The 23,603-nt window shown below is 35.4% G+C and overlaps 1 long non-coding RNA gene across 2 annotated transcripts in view; it reads right to left on the reverse strand.

Annotated features, from left to right (window-relative positions):
• The window catches only part of LOC138708625 (uncharacterized), a 561,165-nt gene extending 538,561 nt beyond the window's left edge, over positions 1 to 22,604 (reverse strand). For both annotated transcript variants that reach the window (XR_011334730.1, XR_011334731.1), the window contains exon 1: positions 22,409 to 22,604. This is a non-coding gene — a long non-coding RNA (uncharacterized lncRNA). The remainder of the gene's footprint in view (positions 1 to 22,408) is intronic.
• Between the last annotated feature and the right edge of the window lie 999 nt (positions 22,605 to 23,603).

The raw sequence follows: 23,603 nt of genomic DNA on the forward strand, positions 1-23,603 counted from the left end.
TATTCCAGTATTCACTTCATTGCTTCGCAACATCTCTTACATAATTCTAAAATTGCATATAAAGTGGCATATATCGACTGTAACTTTAGCTGGATTTCCAAAAGCATCGAAAAGTTTGAAACTAACGGACTTTCGCTCATGTTATCGATGAACATCATCTGTGGCGCAAAGAATAAACTCAGTGCTGTCCGTGGAACTGCAAGTAAGCAAGTTGTAAAAAATTCGAAGCAGTCGTTGAAAGAAATCGGGATTACGCCAGTTTATTTAATTGGTCAGATCCTCAGTCGAGAAACGCGGAACCCGCATGAAGATATTACTGTCAGCTATAGCCTATGAATTTGTTTAAATATCCACTAGTAACCTCATGCGATATCGATTGATCGTTTTCGTTGTAAAGAACATGCTGTCTGATCGCCGACGGAATTTAACTCCTGAAAATATGGAGAAATATCTTTCAGAACATTGTGCTTCATGCCTTCATTAACTTTAGAATGGCACCAAAAGCTATAATGTGACATGCATGTATGTATTTATTTACACTGCAAGTGGGCAAGCACCCGGTGGCAGTGGTATATATAATATTAACAATACACAGTTAAAATGATAAGCAATACACAATAAAATTTACAATACATAATACAATTTACAACACATATACAATTTTATACACAATACAATAAGAATACACACTACAATTTAACACAATAATAGTAAAACATAAAATAAAACACCTAATTTTACAACACAACCTACATAATTATGTATAGGTCCTACATAAGTTTCAATAGTCTTTCACTTTACTCTCATCTCATTCCCTGTAGTGGCACTATGACGCATTTCACTGACACTTTAGCACACATTTCACTGACACTCTGTAACACATTTCACTGACACTATAGAACACATTTCATTGACGCTATAAATTATCACTGATCGGAACTGTTCACTGCACTGTAAAACCATAACTTCACTGACTCACCTCGCTTCACTGATACAACAGTTCAAATAAGTCAAATAATTGCATTCTTATGCATACTTATAAACAGAACTACATTTAAACTAAACATTTCTAGTCTAAGGCCTTCTTACACGCTATTTTTAAATAATTTACAATTCAAACCAAGGAAGTAAACTCGTAAGGCTAGATAAATACATGTCACCTTAAAATATTAAATGTTGCATGTCACCTTAATTTTAATTTTCACTTTATACACAACTCTTTAAATTATTCTTGAATCTCCTTAAGGAAGGACAGCCCTCAAAGACCGCTGCAGGTAGGTCATTCCAATCATTTATGTTCTATTTAAAAATGAGAATTTACCTACATCCGTTTTCTGTTTCCTAAATTTGATTTTAAAATCATGATCGTTCCTACCATAGTACGTTGGCTTTTCTAACCGAGCCGTTATGTCTACCCATGCTTTCTGACCTAGATGTGCTCTATACAATGATGTTAATCTAGTTTTCCTACGTCTGTTTTCCAAAGTTTCCCATTTAAGTTCTTTTATCGTATCGTTCCCATCTTCTCTTTTACCTTTAACAAATTTAGCTGCCCTATACTGGATTCTTTCTAAGGAATTTATCTGATATATTCTATAGGGATCCCAACACGTAGTTCCGTATTCCATTAACGGTCGCACTAATGTTAGATATGCTGTTAGATATGTTTAATTTGTATGAAATTACTCTTCCTATTCATCTTTATTTAAAATAAAAATATTTTTTTAACTAAATAATCCCTCCGTTCCAAAATATGGTATAGTAACAAACAATAAAAGTTTGATTATTGCGCATGCACGCACGAAATGTTTCGCGGTGTGGTATTCTGTTCAGTAGTGAAGGGACTATCAGACAGTGCAGTTGTGAATGTTTCTAGTCTTCTGTAATGCGTGAAACTATATAATAATAATAATAATAATAATAATAATAATAATAATGGCTTTATTTAACCTGGAAGAGTTAAGGCCGTAGGGCCTTCACTTACACTCAACCAGGAATAAATAATTCATTATGAACAGAAATCAAATGGGGAACCTGTTCTGGTGTTCCTGTTACAGAAAATGTAACATCAACCCAGCCAATTTTGAATAGAACATCTAAGGCACAATTGTAATATAAAAATCGGTTCTAATTTACTGCAGTTTTTATATTAATTTGGCTCTCTCAAGACAATGTTTATTTTTTTTCTTTTATTAATTTGACATCACGCAGAATGAAATGTACCTAATTTATTGTTTTTCTTATGTTAATTTATCAAACAAATAAGTATGCAGAAGATGTATTAAAAGTTACATTGTATTACTGAGGACTTTAACAAATCCGTACCATATTTTGGAACGGAATAAAGGATATCTTTCTATGCCATATTTTGGAACAGAGGGAGTAACAATTTTTAACTCTCTGTGCAATTTTTAATTACATATTTAGTAGATATTTTGAGGTTTTTACTTCTATGTACAAAAATCCTGACTCTACTGATGATCAAACAACACTGCAGAGCTCTCAAGACCAGAAGGCGCCGGGCTTGGCTCAGACGGGCCTGCTTTTGTTCTCTGATTTCGAACGTGGGGATAGATAATGCTCTTGCGTTGGTGGTGAATGGTTACCAATCGGCAGCATTCTCTCGAGCCGCTGTTGCTTTTTGCCAATATATAGCAATACTAACTGAGTCTGCTCTCTAGACCAGGGATGTAGAACTGGGAAAGCGAGGGGTGGAAGCATGGGGAAAGTGCTGGTTCCCCGTCCACAGTCCACGGCGTTGCATGACGTTCCGCAGCCATGTAGCACTAACTCTGAATACAAATCCCCTCTACCCTTACCTTGTCAATGACGCGTGAGGTGAAAGGAAGGGATGAGTGACGTATTCCGGCTTGTGACAATTGTCGCCCAGTTCTGCATGCCTGCTCTAGACGAACTTCAAACACTTCTTCGTAATTTCGAATAAAATTCGAAAGACTATAGGCTAATTGCAAGATGTGCAGAAAAAATGTCCTATACTCAGAAAAACTGTAACTGGTAACGTAATTATGTGCAAATTTTCTCATATTAAGGTGTCGCAAATGACAGAAACAAGGATATGAAATTCAAACTTAATAAAACCAGACAAATATGTTTCTCTATACTGAATTCTGGCCCTTCTTAACATTGATTACTAGGGAAAGAGCGTTTATAGTGAGTGAGATGTAAGATTGTTATTGACACTGCGTGGGCGAACTTACATGTGTGGAGGCTCTGCATTATCTTGTCCAATAACAATTTCATGGCCTCTTACGTCATCACGGTTCATCAATTGCGATTGGGTAAGATGACGCTGAGACTCCAAACATGTGACTTCGTCCAAGCCTGAGAGGATGAAAAGAAAGAAGGGAGTAATCCAGGCAAATATGATTGAAATCGGTACTACGGATATGACGTCAAACTACATTTTCTACGCCCCATAATCCACGGCGAAATACCGCCAACTGCCAAATATTAAATTGCTACTATCGGTTTCGGTCATACGTAAACGGATTAGAATGGATGTGGAGGTAACAGGAGTATTAGCAGGTTATTTTATCAATGTACATTTCATTGTATATTTATTAAAAGTGTTATGGTTGTGACATGGACTGAACATTTAATTTCCACATTCTTTTTATCAAGAAGGATGTTGGCATTCCGTCATATGTTAAAACATGGGAGAACATATCAACGGACATATTCTACAGTTGAGCCGAACAGAATATTAGCTTATTTATAAAAAAAATAACACCTACTGAACTTGACTACACTTTTGAAATATTCACAACAACACGTAACAATTTGTAATCGTAATAACATGAACAAAACAGTTGATAAACACACCGGAAAGAGATAAGAATTATGGGTAATTTGACGGCCATACTAATACACCTTTTTGGTTTCACCGTTTCAAGCTTATGGTCCGGGGTTGGTCCAAGCAATGTTAACCGCAACCCTATATATTTCCTACTACAGTAAGTATATTCCGAGCGTTCATTTAATACCCAGGCGGTGCCAAACCGGGCGCATTCTTTTGAAAAGATTGGAGTTTATTGATTAGACATTCTCAGATGCTGCTCTATTCACAAGAAACGGTAACATTCATGTATACCAATTAGCAATTGTAATTGACGTTCATATATGTACTCCACGCGTAGTAAAAACCAATGTTGTCGTATCTGGATTGATTGGTGACGACAAAAATAGTTAGTAATTTTAATTTGAATTTTAATTAAATGTGATATTATAGCTTAAAATTTATTCACTGTGGATGATGGTGGTAGAAATCAATGTATTGATGTCGATATAAAAACAATTGTAACCAGAAATAATGTTTGCAACGAAAGTGTGACAAAGTCGCTTGACATTACACGTATTGATGCCTGCAAAAAAGATCTATCCAACACAAAGCCTTCCGCCTGAATATTAATTGAACGACTGGACTATACAGGATGGAAGGGAATCTATTAGGCTACATTAATGCACAGAGGTAATAGATCAAGTTAATGCGAACAAGTTTTGTCAAATAATTTTTTTGATACGTCCAATAGTTCTGAGAATACGAAATGTAACGTGTTGCAATGCTGCAAAGAGTAGCAGTGCTCCTTGAGATCATTCCCGCGCAGTGGAGTTGAGCGTAACTCCAATCTTCCACTCCGCAAGACTTGCGAGAGGAGAATGTAAACAAAAACATCTCATCAGATAAGTTTCGATCAAATTACTGCACATCGAAACATAAAGTATTCAATGAATCAATTATAAGCAAATTGTTTGGTTTTTAACATTCTTTATCACGCTATAACCTCTTTAACTCTAAATTTAATGATGAAAGAGTAATGGAACGGAGAAAAATTCCCCCCCGGCGCCGGGATTTGAACCCGGGTTTTCAGCTCTACATGCTGATGCTTTATCCACTAAGCCACACCGGATACCCACCCCGGCGCCGGACAGAATCGTCTCAGTTTTTTAAGTTCCAACTCTTGGGTTCCCTCTAGTGACCGCCCTCTGCACTACGTCATAGATGTCTATGAACGTAGGACTGAAGTCCACACATGTGCTGAGGTGCACTCGTTATGAGTGACTAGTTGGCCAGGATCCTACGGAATAAGCGCCGTCTTAAATCACGAAGTGATTTACGCATATCATATATATTATTTTAATGTACCGAAATACATATGATATTTCCATGCAGATATTCTGCGTCATCATACGATGAAAGAGTAATGGAACGGAGAAAAATCCCCCCCCCCCGGCGCCGGGATTTGAACCCGGGTTTTCAGCTCTACGTGATCGGTACACTAAAATAATATATATCTCAATATAATATCATGAAACTTATTTAACATTCGCAGTATCTGTTGATTTCTTTGCTTTTTACGTAATTACAAAATAGTAGACTAAAGAATGTACATTCTTGTAAAACAAAAATATTTCCATTAAAGATTCCTTTACATTTTAATATAAACTAAAAATAGCATTATTACGAATACACATTCTGTAACTCAATCTCCATTTAAGTTATTATTTTTGGAGAAATTAAAAATAAATTGATTTTGAAAAGAAATTAAGTTTACAGTAACTTTAAGTAATGTGTTAAGTGTTACGAATGTACAGTAATTTGGCGAATGACCCACCAGCGCTATCTAGTGGTAGGGTTTGTAGGCAGCGAGGATGATGCGAAACATTGCGCGGTCAACTGTGACATGAGTTTTGTTCTTCAACAAATGCGTGGTGCAAGTCTCATTGTTGCTGCACACAACGTCAAGGAAATGTGGAATTGTTTATTCTGTGTTCTTCTGTAAAAACTACGCTTGGCAAAAGTTGTTAGATCTTTCTTCAGATTTGTAAGAGATAGAGATATATGACAAAGTTCTAGACACAAAATTTAAAATTAGAAGATCACTTTAGATTATCGGACTTTAATAACAATAATAAATTTGAAAAGGCAGGGATAAGTAAAAGTAATTGGAAAAGTATACCGCAGTTACAAATCAGCCGTAGGTCTGTTATGTTTAATATTTTGCTTTAATAACAGACTGAAGAGAATAGTTATTCCTTCACTGAATTTAAGAGCTTCTTCTTCCGAAAATATGGCCTGTGTGTCCTTCTTCCAGCAACTCTCTCTTATAAGAGAGATACTTCTGTTCTTCCAGTCATATTCATTGCACAAATTGCTCTTATGTTGTGTTACTATCACCTCAATGGCTTCTTGCAATCGAAAAACGTGAAATAGTTGCTTAGAATCCTGTACTAATGCATTAATATGTGACTCAGAGTGGTTGTCTAAACATCGTTGTACCGAGAGAGCGAACGAGTTGATTACGGAATTCATCCGTTAGGAATTCCGAAAGGAGGGGGTAGACACGGGGTGGAAGATCGGTGCATTATTCATCCAGACAGCGTTGGAATTACGTGGAATCATGCCAAACAGAACAACTGCTACACACTAAGTCGGAAACAAACCCTTCCATACGTTGTAATGTTATCTGTAACTCTAGGCAGGTTGCTATGGGATCTTGGAGAAATAGACAAGTTGTCATGGAAGAGAAAAAATATATATAGCCTATATAGGCTACAATAATTAAGAGGATCGGATTTACAACACTGGCAGATCCTATGACATTTTCGGAGACAATAATGATTCTGAAGCACGTTTTTTCCAAGTAGTTATTTTTTATGCCAGTCACTTCACAATAAAATTGTTTCATTACCGCCATACAGTCAATCCATCGCCTCTGAATAATCTATAATTTAAATCATCATAATCATCATCATATTAATTTTGTTTATTATTAATTGTCATTATTGAGTGTAATTAGCTACCACTGCCACTGGTTGCTTACCCATTTGCAGTGTAAATAAGTACAGTAATGGCAAAAAAAAAACAACCGACCCTTGTAGCTGATTTCAGAGCCTTGTTCACTCCAGAGCAGGATAGACTGGTAACTAAGACTTTCGTGGTTCGAATCCTGCCAGGGAAGGAAACTTTTTTTTGTTCCTTATTCAAAGTATTTTATTCCCAATACTTATTCTCAAACATATACTTATATAAAATATTTAACTTCAAGTTTAAAAATATTTTTCAATCCAAACTTGTAAATTTTTATTTAGAATTTGAAAAAAAAAAACATGTTTTGAATGAACTGAATGGACAAAACATGGTTTGGATGAAGAGGTTTTGGACAAAACGTGGTTTGAATGAAAAAGGCTGTGGGTAAAATGTGTTTTTTTCAAACATAAGATTGTTTAATATTGAAATTTTAAATGACATCTTGATGAAAAATTATAAACTTGAAAAGATATTACGTTTTTTTTTTTTTTTTTTTTTACTGAAAACCAGTCTTCAAATAAGATCTTACAAAATCTTTGATCTACGAATCGTAGTTACTGAGAGAAAAAAAATTGTAAACGGAAACTTTACAATTATTTTTCACTTACTATTACACTCTTACTACGTCATACTACTTTTGACCAATAAAACGGTACGAAAGGACGTATTTCAACCAATCATGGCTGCTTATCGCACAATTTTATCGCGTCCCTAGCATTTGTTTAATTTTATCGCGTCCCTAGCATTTGTTTCTTTGTTTGCCAACATTTGAAAATGCGCTGGTCTGGACGTCAAAATATATATATATATATATATATATATATATATATATATATAATTACAAACCACTCCAGTTGATGCACAGCAGTTTCAAATATGACTCGCATTGGCATTCAAGAACAATAATTAATAAAAATCACTGATCATACCTATGCATCTTCTGAAATCCGATTTACAAATAAATGAAGAGCACCATTCGGAAATCCTGAATAAGTTGAATACACCATGTAGGCCTAAATCAACGAGTTCCACTTCTATTACGCACACGTCCAATATAACATCAATTGAACCACCAACCACATTCAAATTTGAAAACTGTGCATTCAATAATTATTCCTTTTAAAATTATTCATTCGGAAATTCTGAATAAGTTGAATACACCATGTAGGCCTAAATCAACAAGTTCCACTTCTATTACGCACACGTCCAATATAACATCAATTGAACCACCAACCACATTCAAATTTGAAAACTGTACATTCAATAATTATTCCTTTTAAAATTATTCATGTTTATTTTTATGTCATCGTCGTTAATTAAAACTTTTCTAACACTTGTGTATATTAGTTAGGTTATGTTATAGCTTCTGCTATATGATATTATGGATAGTCACGTATCAGAGATTGTTTAATATTAAGATTTATTGAAAATCATCTGTCAAGTGACGTTGATTACTGGGATTCGGATAATTGAAGTGGAATGTTGCATTTTAATAAAAATGAAACTGAATCAACAAAGCCTTCTTGACTAGTAAGTAACATTGCCATCGTGTATAATAGATCGAGAATTTCTCGACGACAAGGCATTGCTCACTACTGCCATCTAGCATGCATCTAGCGTAATATTTGTAATGTTGAGATGGTACAATAATACATTTGAAGACAGTTGTATTTTCGTAAGTCAATTAATATTTTATTGTATTGGAGTACTTCGTTACTTCTAATCTTTATATACTTTCTCTAATCGTGTAATAGTCAATTAAATCCCACTCGAGTTTTGATTTTCTCTAGATAAATCAAAACGTCTAGTGAGATTACTGTTGATAAAATGTAACAAACATTGTAAAGGTGCTCACCACCTGGCTTTTTCTTTTTATTCAAACCAACAGGCCTACATCTACGTCTCTTTACTGAGTACGTATGCATCAAATTGCCGATAATGTTATCCCGTCTTGTTATATCAGGTTTGTTATAATACTGTTCATTGGAATGTTTTCAATGTTTAGGTTTAAATTTAATATAAGAAAACCTTTTCGTATTGTGTGTACATGGATTAAAAACTAGAGCTTTCCTAGGCTGAGACTACCTTAATACTTTTGCTTTGGACTTTGAAGAACTTCGACTTTTTCTTTTCCTACTCCCACTGCTACTTTCACCAACATTCACACTACCGTCGCTTCTTCCATTTTGACATAAAAAACGCAATACAACACAATGATGAATTGAATATTAATCACTAGAATTTAATTAACTTGTTGAGAAACCTTCATTGCGGAGCTAACCTCAATCACATACTGATAACACTAGGTTGTATACCCTGTAAAAAGAAGTACTCGCATTTGTCAGTTGGACAAAACACAGGCTGAGGACAAAACCTCTTTTGTTTGAAACTCTGATTTTGTTTACTGTTTTCAAATGCGACAAAATATTGTTGAGTAAATAATATTGAACAAGATGTAATTGACGACAAACAAACCATTGTTACCAATATCTCAAATTTTTAAAAAGTGTGTCAAAACACGTTTTGAAAGTTATCTCCTTAATTATAGAAAAACTATTAGGGAGGACGTTGATAGAGAAAAATAATAAAAGAAAAGAAAATAAGAAATGTGATGTACTGAACACCACAGTATCAATAAGTGTTAATGAATATTAAACCTAGATAAATATTATGATTTAAAAACTAGATTATTTTATAAATTTGTATAACTGAATTGTCTGAAAAACAGAATTAATTGTTAAGTATCCGGAATGAGTTAAAATGGTATCGAAATTGAAACTGCTGAATTTCCGGAATATAACTTATTTATTATAGTGTGATTATATTGTGAGATTCACTTACTGTATATACCGCATAAGATATTATAAGTTTATAAGTTAATCAATCTTTAAACTTGTAATTCAGTCAATTAGTACCCGCAAATACTATCTGAGCGCATATGTTTCTCAGTTGTTTTATACATATATACTTTTTCTCTTTCATATTTTTGTGAGTTACAAATTTGTTGTCGAGCGTTGCATTGTTTGAATACATGTGTTTGTCCCTTGTGTTCACACCTGCAGAGGGTTCTGTCAGCGTCCTAAGGTCCTTATCTTGCCTTCCTTATGTAAGGCATCATAAACTAATTTAATACTAAGTAAACAGGAAAAGGCTAACGAACACTCTGTCGGTAACAGCGTCCGCCCGCAAGTCTGTTCAGAATGCCAGTAATTTCTTCAGTATTTTTTGCTTCATCCATTTCGACTTTTCCCCTTCTTCTTTAAAATCATTGTTTGTTTCCTTTTATTTCTCTTTTTCCTTACGTTTATTGTTCACTATTTTTATCACTTTCTTTTTTTCTTCCCATTTTTCTTTCTTATTTTTCTTTCTTCTTTTTTAGTTATTCACTTTCCTTTATTGCTTCCTTTTTCCTTTCTTCCTTCGTATCTTCTTTCTATGTGGCCGTATATTCCTGATACAGCTCAAAATTCTTTTCAGTGTGGTTTACTCAAAGTATATCGTATAGACCGTTTATTTAGACCTGACAGTTCGACGACGCGAAAGAGGGAAAGTAATAGGAGTATTGGGGAGAGCTCCGGAGTAGAGATAAGGGCGAACGGTCAGTAAAGAAATGCAGTTCAGCTTAACTGTACTGGATACATACCGCTCTACCGCACGCGTGACATTCGATCGATCTGAAGGCAAGCGACTGACTAACCTGGACACCCCTTGGCGTAACTAAATGGACTCGCCTGACCCAGGCACACATTGCCGACGTCTGTCAGGACTAAATAATCGTACTGTACGTCTCTATTATCATTCCAGTGTTACAGAACTCGCGATACAATTTAAACGTGTGATGGCACAGGTCTGTAGCTGTTCTCGATGACGAGATATTACTGAGAGGGGCAGGGCGGACGTATATTTTATACGCAACTTTGGCGCACTCATGCCCGTAGCGAGGGGAGGTGGTGTCATCAGGCGTGATCACGCAATTATACATTTGTTCAATGCCTACTATAAGTCCCGTTTCTCTTATTTCAGGCAACCAACCACGTTGCAGGTCGAATAATACATTTAAACGTGTGCGTCTTGTCATTCGCTGCTGATGACGTTATGCACTTCCTAAAGTTCGATAAATACTTAATATAATCACCCGTCATTTTGGTTCTTTCGTTGGCGTTCGCAGAAAGCACATTAAGAAGTTCTTTGCCGCTCAGTTATTTGCTAAATTACAATGCGTTTGATTTATTATCATAGGAGCTACGACATGATAGTGTTTAACGGTGCGGCAAATAGATTCCTCGTCTGGTAGCTCGGTAACGAAAGAACAAAAATGGCGAACGATACTATCTCCATAGACTTTATAGAGCCTTCATTTCCTAAGGCGTAAGCAAAGAGGAGGAGTCACGCCGCAAATAACAGCGACGCGACTATAGTAATATTGGCATTCGCTTTTGGCTCATATTCTTGTTAAGCAAGCATTTGAAATTCTGTCATTTTTTGTTTCACCACGATTCCCGGAACGGGTGCCCATGCTCTGTGCGTGGAAAGACGTATTTTACGTCAAAAGTATTGTAATTCTGTAAGAAATCTACTTCCATATATTTATAGTATAATTGTATACGTTATAAGCATTCTCGATATAAGCTACAGTATGAAGATCTCTATCTGTGTACAGAGATTTCTTCTAATTACTATTGTGTGAATTTCGTTGATATTCAGTATTCCTTAGTAAATTTACCCATGAATTATGTAATTAAAATATAATGCATGTTGTAAATAATTAATGGGTGATTATTTAAAAAAGAAAACAATGACACACAGGCAAAGTACTTCAAATCAGATGTAGTAATTTTTGTAATATTTTTATTAAACCTACGTAAAATTAAGTGATACGTGAAGCGGTTCATATTTATAAAACAAATTATTTTCTGAAATAACGTAATTATTATACAGGATTATTTCTACTTCGTGCTGCGATTGTAGTAAACTCTCCTATCCTGCCAGATGACTTCACAAATAGAGGAACTAGAGTGAACAGCGATCGAGAAAACGAGACTAACAGCTCCCGCAAAGCCGAAAACCCGCACGACAATGTTGTATTACGTCGCGTCCTTGACGTAAAGACTGGTTGTGAGTCTTCCGAGACTCGATATTGATCATCTCCCGAAGTCCCGAAGTCAGCAGTTGTTTATACCTGACTGAACTTTTATCTACTTTGGCAACTGTTATATATGTATAAACAGTCAAGTAGCCTATTTGAAACATCATCTCTACCTTTCAGTGTGTAATAATCCATGCCCCAGTCTTTATTTAATTACTAGGCCCTTATTAAATGGCTAGGAATTTTCTTTTCATATGTTTAAGATCAAATGTGCAATCTCAAGTAAAAAGATATTAATGTCATGTTTTATGTTTCTTAGAAATGCAAATTTATTTGAGAATTGTTTTTTTTTTTTCTATTTATATAATTATAGGTAATATCATATAATAGAACCAGAACATTTTGATAACTAAGGTACTGTTCTGTTTTGTCTTTTTGTCTCATTTAAACATTTATGTTATTTATTTCAATTATGTATGTTATTGAAAGTTACGAAATCTTTCCACGCCGACCAAATGCTATTTCGAGAATGACGAGCGAGACTCGAAGCGCAACGAGAATGACGAGCCAAGACTCGAAAGACAAATGCAGCGAACACAGCGAGCGAGAGCGGCAGTTAGTTTTGCTCATCTCTAATAGGAACTCTCTTCCTTAAAGTATCACTCACTAGTTGTAACTCTCTCTTCTGATACTCAGGTCCTCGCAGGTGAATGTCCACGCCAGAAATTAAGTGGTGGTGGTGCTGGTGGTGGTGGTGAATCATTCCCATAAAACAAAATTGTACCGCCATAATAATTCTAATTTTTTAAAAAGGAGAAATACCAGTAGAAATGTGTACTTTTATGGAAATAGTAATTACTCAGGTGTTTACATTGAAATATTCATTTGTATATACATGCATATACATACGTTGTTGTAAAATCGTCCGCCCAGACGTATTTTTCGTACAGGAGCTACTATAATTTTTGCATATGTTTAGAATGGTGTATATAACATACAGTTTATATAGAAACGCAACTCCAATTACAAGACAGTTTTGATTGATTAATACTGTAGACTTACGTAATTACTTACAAATGGCTTTTAAGGAACCCGGAGGTTCATTGCCGCCCTCACATAAGCCCGCCATCGGTCCCTATCCTGTGCAAGATTAATCCAGTCTCTACCATCATATCCCGCCTCCCTAAAATCCATTTTAATATTATCCTCCCATCTACGTCTCGGCCTCCCCAAAGGTCTTTTTCCCCTCAGGTTTTCCAACTAACACTCTATATGCATATCTGGATTCACACATACGTTCTACATGCCCTGCCCATCTCAAACATTTGGATTTAATGTTCCTCATTATGTTAGATGAAGGATACAATACGTGCAGTTCTGCGTTGTGTAACTCCATTCTCCTGTAACTTAATACCTCTTAGCCCCAAATATTTTTCTAAGCACCTTATTTTCGAACACTCTGAACCTCTGTTCCTCTCTCCAAGTGAGAGTCCAAGTTTCACAACCATACAGAACAAACCGGTAATAGAAGTGTTTTATAAATAATTCTAACTTTCAGCTTTTTTGACAGCAGACTAGATAACAAAAGCTTCTCAACCGAATAATAACACGCATTTTCTCTATTTATTCTGCGTTTAATTTCCCCCGAGTGCCATTTATATTTGTTACTGTTGCTCCAAGATATCTGAATTTCTCCATCTCTTCGAAGGATAAATCTCCAATTTTTATATTTCGATTTCGTACAATATTCCGGTCACGAGACATAATCATATACTTTGTCTTTTCGGGATTTACTTCCAAACCTATCGCTTTTCTTGCTTCAAGTAAAATTTCCGTGTTTCCCCTAATCGTTTGTGGATTTTTTCCTAAAATATTCACGTCATCCGCATAGACAAGAAGCTTATGTAACCCGTTCAATTCCAAACCCTTTGTGTTATCCTGAACTTTCCTAATGGCATATTCTAGAGCGAAGTTAAAAAGTAAAGGTGATAGTGCATCTCCTTGCCTTAGCCCGCAGTAAACTGGAAAAGTATCACATAGAAACTGACCTATACAGACTAAAATAACATAAATGCGAACGCGGTTCAGTTGTATAGCAGATATAATTGTATGGGTTTTTAGGCTTTCAAAGCCTAATTCTGAAATGTAATTCTTTTAACTCGTTTGTGTCCACGTAACTCTTACACACATTGTTTAAGCGGTTGCGTGATTCTGTAACGAGTTCTACTTTTGTCCTGTTCACAAAGGAGATGTTTGCTTAACAGGTAACTTACTCCACTCTTCTATGTTGATGGTTCCGAATTTATTTTCGTTTAGTACAGGAATTCCCGACATAACCTCAACACCACATTCCTATTCCAATGATCTCGAAATACATTTGGCATGGCACATACATTTGTTTCTGAATATGCAGTAGTAAATTATCTGGGTTTGTAAACCGGGGGTGACTCTGAACCGTGAGTGTTTGTCAGGTCAATGACACTGCGTCCATGCGGAGCAGTATCGCATCTCATTTGCATCAGTACCCGGTTCTATTCTCGACGGGGTCATCGGTTAAGCAGAACTACGGCTTCATGTTTTTATATTTCAAGGGAGCAGATAACAGTTTTGTATAAAGATAAAGAATTCGAACAGAAATGAATTTACTACAGAGATATTTTGTGAGAAACTGCAATTTGATAACAATAACAGAAAGAGGAAGAATTTGTTGTTGTTTAGTCAACTGTCCGAAGACAGGTTTGAACGTCATAAATGACACCAGTAATTAGGGCCACGAAGCTTATGCATTTGCTATATATTTTTCCATTGGCTGTAATTAATTGATGATTAATTATATCACGAGAGGTCTGATATTTCCCGATAAATCTACGAGCGAAACGAAATCTGGGAAATCTCAGACCTCGAGTGACATTTTCTTAGGACCATTTCGTGATTAAAATAAAAATGTAAATAATATATCCCTAAAATTCACGCACAAAATGTTAATAACTGTATATTTATGAATACCTAACCTATTCAGACATTGTGAAGTTGAAATAGATGAATATCGATTACTGCAGTAAAGAAACTGATGTTATTCAATAATACCAATTGCGAAAAGCGAAATACAGGTTTAACAATGTTAATTAAATGTACTGTGCCTTTCTCTTATTATAACAGAAATATATTTTCATTATATGTTGAAGTCATAATTTAATGTAAACATTTTATAATATAATTACAAGTAACCTGATTAATGCATTAATTAAATGAAGAATTGTTGAAAACGCAGTTATCAAATCTGAATGAAGGACTGTAATTTTCTTCAGATAGCCTACAATGGACATGGAATTAGAAGATGAGGATATAGATATGGAAGTAGGATTTCGCACTTTATTTAGTATTTCATCGTTCCATTACACACTACACCGAGAATATGTACTATTTAATATGTGTAGAGACAGCTAGCAATGCTTATGTATTTACAGTACAGCGAGACATAAGCTTATGTTGCTACGCCATCTCTGAACAGATAGTTAAAACACAAATTTTATTACGCCGTGCGGAAGGCAGTTTGATTAAAGAGCAAATACTATAAGGTCTTTGTGTTTGATATGCGCTGATGTTACATAAATTTGAACACTTGAATTTCTATTAATTGTTTAATTTCATTCACATAATACAAATTTGATAGGCTAAAATAAGGTTAGGTTACCTGTGGGAGCGGGATCAATGTTAACTATCTTTATTTCGACCGTTACTCCGTGCTACAGGAAAGCATTTTCCATAGCTCGATAAATGCATTCTTGCTGTTGTGTGTAAAGGAACTAAAGCTGCAGCTACACAGTTAAATTTTCCATGAGCGTATGCATGCAATCTGGGAATAATATTGAAAGAATCAAGTTTAAAACGTACGTTCAATTAAGATGATGAAGATTTTGTGTCTACATGGTCCGCCGTTTTGAACGTCGTCTTCACTGCGTAAATATATTAATTACTATTAAATATCAATATTGCATTCATTGCTTGAATGCGTAAAGTTGAAAGAAAAGTTTAACCGAGTAGATGCATATTAATGGATTCATGCTCATCGATTTACAGGGAAACAGTTGGCGACACTGACTAAACAAAAGAACGACCATGCGATAAATTGATAGCGATAAATCTAGCTGCAAAAATTATCGCGATGTCTGACTGTGATTGGTTGGAATTCAAAATTTTATTACAGTTCATTGGTCGAAAATGGAATGACGTCACATAAACGAAATAGCCTTCACGAATCGTCAAGCTTATCAAACCAAATTTTATATTGCATTTATTTGCATATTTTGGCTTCTTTCATACATGACTAATATTTCATTATACTTATATTATTGTGGTGTATTTTCGCGTTTAAGCTTATTAAAGCTGATAAAGCTGTTGCATAAAGTGCATAGTTTGAATTTTTAAATAAAAATATCATATTTTATTTTTGAAGACTGGTATTGAGTGAAACTGTTATAATTATTTTACCAGAAAAAGTATTGAAAGTTTCGCGCACAGCTAGCGAATCTCACGGCTGAGTGACGTGCTGCGGCACACCGGTTGAAAAACACTGATGTAGAGCGTGGAATGTTTATCGCATTATCGCTTGGTTGGTGAAGTCCCGGGTCTCGCGTTTAGTTGTTTGTAACGATTTCAAGAGTATGAGACCATTCTCACAGAAATTTATTTTATCGTCTAAAGCCGAAGCTAGAGCCAGTCTTCGAAAAGCTGTGATTTTCTTTTCATTAGTATCACTGTAACAGTACAATTTACATAATATTTTATAAATTCACAATGATACTGAATTACTCGTAACATTCAACTAAGCAGTGTGTTCAGTACGGTGGAGTGAATCTATACACGAAATTGATTTTTTATCTGTTTATTAAATGTAATAGTTGCAAAAAAACTGCCTTTTTTCATTTTTTATGTCTGTGACTATCATAAAGGGCAAAAGTGAAAATGTTATATTTAAAAAGCTTCATACTAGCGATGAACAACGATCGAGAAAGCAAGACTAACAAGCGCCCGCAAAGCTGAAAACCCGCACGGCAATGTACTACGTTTCCTCGTTGACTTAAAGACGGCTTGTGAGTGTTCCGAGACGTCGAAATTGATCACTTCCGAAATCCCGAACGTCAAGCAGTCTTGAATCGCCACAGTTGTTTATACCTCACTGAATTTTTATCTACTTTGGCAACTGTTATATATGTATAAACAATCAAGTAGCCTATTTGAAACATCTATACCTTTCGATATATAGTAATCCTTTCCCCAGTCTTTATTTAATTACTAAGTCCTTATTAAAAGGCTAGGAATTTTCTTTTCATATGTTTGAGATCAAGTGTGCAGTCTCAAGTAAAAAGATATTAACGTTATGTTTTATGTTTCTTAGAAATGCTAATTTATTTGAGAATTGTTTTTTTTTTTTTTACTATTTATATAACCATAGGTAGGGCCTAATATATAATAGAACCAGAACATTTTGATAACTGAGATACTGTTCTGTTTTATCTTTTTGTCTCATTTAAACATTAATAATGTTATTTATTTCAATGATGTATGTTATTCAAAGTTACGAAATCTTTCCACGCCGACCAAATGCTATTTGGAAAATGATGAGCGAGACTCGAAGCGCACGAGAATGACGAGACGAGACTCGAAAGACAAATGCAGCGAACACAGCGAGCGAGAGCGGCAGTTAGTTTTGTTCATCTGTACTTCATACATTGATATGAAACTATGTTAGAAAAATAGAAGCTCTACTAAAATAATATGAGAAAAGAGATTTCTGTAGATTCTTCCCCTTAAGAATACAAAGACATTTAGAAGCAACCAGCAATAAAACGCATGCTTTGGGTAGGCCTACAAACCTATACCTCTCCGTAGGTCGTGCCGAACGCTGGCAGACATCGAGTATGAATATTTCTGCGCGGTAATATTGATTGCTGATTTTGTCTAAGATGATGGTCTGTGCTGCGTACAAATAATTGTTTTTGCTCCCTCTTATGCAACGAAAATGTCATTGACGCCAGCCCATGTTTTTGTTGTACGCGTGGGCATCTTCCACACAATTTAAGCAGCTTCTTGCATTCTATTAATAGCTGTACTGTCGGATATATCCGTAGTGTATTAATAGCCGCCACGGATATGTCTGTGGAGTGACTGGCCTAGTACTGGACGGACCAGCATCCTAGTATGATCATCAAGACTCGTACATATTAATTCATCATCGACAACAAAGAATATAATCGTCCTCATTGCAGTTTATTATCAATATCACTATTAACGTCGTCATGGTATGTCATCGTCATCAACAGGCCTGAAGTTTTAGTTGGTTATTTTACGATGCTTTATCAACTGCTATGGTTATCTAGCATGAGATGGTGATAATGCTAGCGAGGTGACTCAAGGTTCCACCGCCGGAAGTTACCCAACAATACCTCAACCAGGTAACTTGTCCCAACCAGAATTTGAACCCGGACCCACTAGTTTCACTGTCAGACGTTCTGTTACTCCACAGCGGTGGACCAAGGAGAGCTCTTAATCTTCAGACTTTCAAATGAGAGAACTACCAGAGAAGATATATGTAAGTTAAACTACCAGTACTTTTGCAGGACTTGTTCAGATGGTGTAAAACATACATGGGCACAATTTTCGGTTACGTGAGGCACTCGATTTGAAATAGTTTGTTTACTAGGAAAGGAGACTGCAGAGTAGGATGGGAAATATAAACTGCTGTGACCTGCGTCATCTTGTCGTAATCGCTAAGGCGGTCAGTGGCGAATTATTAGGAAAACGCTTGGTTAACGTGAGAGACTGGAAAACTTTTATTCAATTTGGCAAATTAATTCGGCATCTTTAATCATAAACCTCTTTACTGTTCCTCCATAGCTGAATTGATTTAAATCACAGGCGAGAAATTGCATAACCAGCCAATAATATTCCATCACGTTGTCTACGTTTATTTTCTTGAATATTCTGGCGTTTCTCAAGATTACTTAATACATTTGCATGTTCTCGACCTAAAATAATTTCAGAAAATCATATTTCGTTTTCTACGCACATTTCATATATTTTTTTATAAATTTCTTTTGTAAGTAATACGTACAAACAACATTTAATTCCTCGTACCTTTTAATGCAGCGTGTTTAAGGTATAATGTCGTATTTAGTATACTATGCAAATGTTAAGATCATACATTTTCTTCGGAATAGTACGAAAAATAACATTTAATTTGTCTTACATTCTAATTCAGCATGTTTTATGACATAAGGAGTAATGTCGTTGTATATTAAATTTATTAATGCCTAATAGGATTTTCGAGCATAACATACATCGTATGTTCTCCCCTTCTAAACAGCAAGAAAACTCTTCCTCCCGTTTCTCATGAAATAATCGTTTTCTAACGCGTACACACTGCTTTGATAAGGCCATTATGCCACCACTGATATTGCTTATGAAACCGATATAGAACCTGCCCACGCCTAGGAGCCACGTGAGGGAGGAACGGGGATTGTTAAGTTGATATCACTCAGAGCGATAAGCTCTGTGAAGGTCAGTGAGGCACAAATTCTTAAGTGAGGCACGATGCCCATCTCTGGTGTGAAATCTATGACAGGGACTTCCGCTGTGTTTGTTGCCAAAGTGAAGTCAGTAGGGCTAAAACGTTTTTAGACATAATGGTTGCATTCATAGACGAGCTATTGTTTCCAAACGCATGCTCGAAAAATTATTGAAAACTGCACTCAACGATGCAGTTAAGGTAGTTTCATTAAGACCCTCCCTACAAATTCCTGCATTTTTGCAGCACTCTGCAGGAAATGGAAAGCATTTGTAACTGTTAGTTGATTATCTTGAGATGTAACTCTTTCAAGATTGTCTGAACTTAAGGGGTTAGGTACAGCTTACAGCAGTAAAATTTCTGGAAATATTCAACATTTTTTTCCTTCATTACTGTATCTTGTACAATAATGAAAATTGGTATGTGTGAAACACTGTCCCTCTGCTATATGAAAAAGAAATATTTTTGCGATTTAAAAGAAATTATATATATTTTTTTAATTACATTTGGTGGCAGTTTACTGTGCATTGATGAAGCGTTTCCCTCATAACTCATAAATTTGTTAACTTTTTCTTGTTCTCCCTCTTTTATTTAACTGCTGAAACTCATGTTTACAATATCATTCTCTTTGAACGTCCTTGATAAATAATATATATATTTTTTAATTTTGTGTTAGAAGAAAATACTGATATTTGACCATTATTTAATATTAATTTATTTTTTTATCAGACAACCTATCAAAGGTAGAGGAGTGATCTTGCATCATATTGTAGATATGACATGCATAAATATACACAAAAAATTTAATCACAGAATGTTGAATAGTTTTCGAGTTATGTGGGAATTGCTTCATCACTGCACTGTGAACTGAATTTAGAAAAAAAAAAAAAAAGAAAAAGAAAAGAAAAAGAAAGAAAGAAAAGAAAAAGTAAATATTTTTTTTTAATTCTAAACATTTTTTTTCATATAGCATAAGGACAGTGTTTCACACATATAAATTTTCTTTGTTCTACAAGACACAATAATGGAGGAAAAAATGTTGAATATTTCCAAAATTTTACTGCTGTAAACTGTACCTAACCCCTTAAACACGAAGTTTTCGTTTTTCTCACCAATCATTCCTTTCACAAAGCAAAGTGTATGAAAAATAAAATCTGCCTCTAGGCTTCGGCCCATATCGCACACATTTTCGAAAACAAATTGACGTTTAAACCCACACCCGTCAATGTTCAAATATTAACGCGTATTTATACAAAATCATATTGAATTGTTCATAAATAAGAACGTTTAGAAAATATGTTTAATTATCAATCAAACTAAGTGATTTGATACTCTTCACGACTTCCTCATACCAAATCAGTTTTCTTTGGACGAAAATATTAGTAACATTGTAACAAAACGCTTGAAGGGACTTCGGAATTGAGAGAGTTACTTCCCTGATATGTCCAGTAACAACAATAAATTGGATTTGCAATTCCTTTGAAGAGATAACAGTTTTTAATCCTTGACATTAAGCTTGAATAAAGTATAGCAGCTCCTTGAAATTTCCATTGATCTTAAGTTACAAAGAAGTTATACATTTTTGTCATTAATTTGTTTCTGGTAAAGTTTAATAAGGAGTTATCAGTGCTAGCGGATGAAGCCATTACAGCTTTGTTTTCATTTTCTTCAAAGTGTTTTATGCGAAAAATCTTTTTCTTCATAAGCCTATTTCGAAAATAAATGCAGAAACAGATTCGGTGCTGAAAATGACTTCAGACTTGTTGTTTTGTGGTTCCTCACTTGCTTTGTGCTATCTAAAGCGAGCGCATTCTTCTCACTTAGGTGATGGTATTATTATTATTATTATTATTATTATTATTACCCTCACATAAGCCCGGCATCGGTCCCTATCCTGTGCAAGATTAATCCAGTCTCTATCATATCCCACCTCCTTTAAATCCATTTTAATATTATCCTCCCATCTACGTCTCGGCCTCCCCAAAGGTCTTTTTCCCTCCGGCCTCCCAACTAGCACTCTATATGCATTTCTGGATTCGCCCATACGTGCTACATGCTCTGCCCATCTCAGTCGTCTGGGTTTAATGTTCCTAATTATGTCATGTGAAGAATACAATACGTACAGTTCTGTGTTGTGTAACTTTCTCCATTCTCTTCCAACTTCATCCTTCTTAGCCCCAAATATTTTCCTAAGCACCTTATTCTCAAACACCCTTAACCTCTGTTCCTCTTTCAAAGTGAGAGTCCAAGTTCCATAGCCATAGAGAACAACCGGTAATATAACTGTTTTATAAATTGTAACTTCCAGATTTTTTGACAGCAGACTAGATGACAAAAGCTTCTCAACCGAATAATGACACGCATTTTCCATATTTATTCTGTGTTTAATTTCCTCCGGAGTATCATTGTTACTGTTGCTTCCAGGTATTTGAATTTTTCCACCTCTTCAAAGGATAAATTTCCATTTTTTATATTTCCATTTCGTATATCATCCTGGTCACGAGACGTAATCACATACTTTGTCTTTTACTTCCAACCTTATCTCTTTACTTGCTTCAAGTAAAATTCCCGTATTTTCCCTAATCGTTTGTGGATTTTCTCCTAACATATTCAGGTTATCCGCATAGACAAGCAGCTGATGTAACCCGTTCAATTCCAAACCCTCTCTGTTATCCTGGACTTTCTTAATGGCATACTTTAGAAACTGACCTACACGGACTCTGCTGTACATTTCATTGAGACATATATTAATTAATCGAACTAGTTTCTTGGGATTACCAAATTCAATAAGAATATCATATAAAACATTATTATTATTATTATTATTATTATTATTATTATTATTATTATTATTATTATTATGTTATACTGCTGTAATTGAAGACATAGGAGTGTTATATACTGAGCTCTTTCTGTTAACACTTACTTGCCAGCACGCAAGGAATCGAAGTGCGGCCTGCGTGTTGACACCTCCGGAGCCCATGTTTATCCGTGTTGATTGTGCGCTGTCATGTCGCCAGCTCCCATGGGGCCCTGCGTCTGTCCCAGCCTGTCAGACAGTAGACACATCCTAACCATCAATTTCCGTTATGTGCCAGGGTAACTTGCATCGCTCAGGGTTGTGACACTCTCCTTTGCTGTGACATTACTGCGCACTCACCTTCGTACAGGCGATTAATCTCATTAATTAATATATTTCATGAGATGAGAATTTCTTGGTTCGAAACTAAATGTGGGATATGTTATGTATGTTGTATACGTACAGTATATTCTTAACCTTATTTGTATAACATTCATCCAATTTTAGATGTCCGAGAGTCTATGCTGGAAGTAGACAATTCGTACTTTGGTCGTGAACTGAAAACTAACCTCGGAAAGTTACCTCTGAATAATAATTTGATGTCTCCAGATACTATTAAGAACAAAAGAGTTTAACTGACTCAAGGAAACTTAGAAAAATTTTGCGCTTTGTGGAATTTAATAAATGGTGTCAGCTACCACAAAAAGGTAAAGGGATTAGCTTTTATCAAGACTTCACTCCCGCAAACAGCTGGCTCTTGAGTGGCGAGATGCGCTAAAGATGGCCGGTAATGTTGCTCCTGTACGCGCTATTCCAGACATAACTCAAGACAATAACCACTGCAGGAGATGCCACAGTGAGATTGAAACTTTGGCTCATGTCTTGGGTTCATGCCCATTTGGCAAAACTCTTCGTAACAGCAGACATCACAAGATCAGGTCTGTAACCGCAACATGCCTTAAGTCCAATGGCTACACTACTTATGAAGAAGTCCCTGGAATAGCGGAAACCGGAAGTCCTCGTAGTATTGATATTGTAACATTTAAATCTGGAGAGACAAAAGATTATATTCTGAATCCGACCATCAGATTCGAGATGCACCACAATCAACCCGAGGAGCTTAATCAACTATCCCTTATTACAAAATATCATATAAACTCAGGGATACAGAAGTCATATCGGATTAATGGTGGGCGCTAGAAGGGCCATAACAAAACAATTCCTGTCATTCTGTCACAAATTTGGAGCTACAACAACAATTAAGGAAATTTCTATCATAGCTTTAAAGGGTTCTCTAGAGATTTTATGGCGATACTTGTAA

This window comes from Periplaneta americana, chromosome 11, assembly GCF_040183065.1.
Source record: "Periplaneta americana isolate PAMFEO1 chromosome 11, P.americana_PAMFEO1_priV1, whole genome shotgun sequence".
In the NCBI taxonomy this organism is placed as follows: domain Eukaryota; kingdom Metazoa; phylum Arthropoda; class Insecta; order Blattodea; family Blattidae; genus Periplaneta; species Periplaneta americana.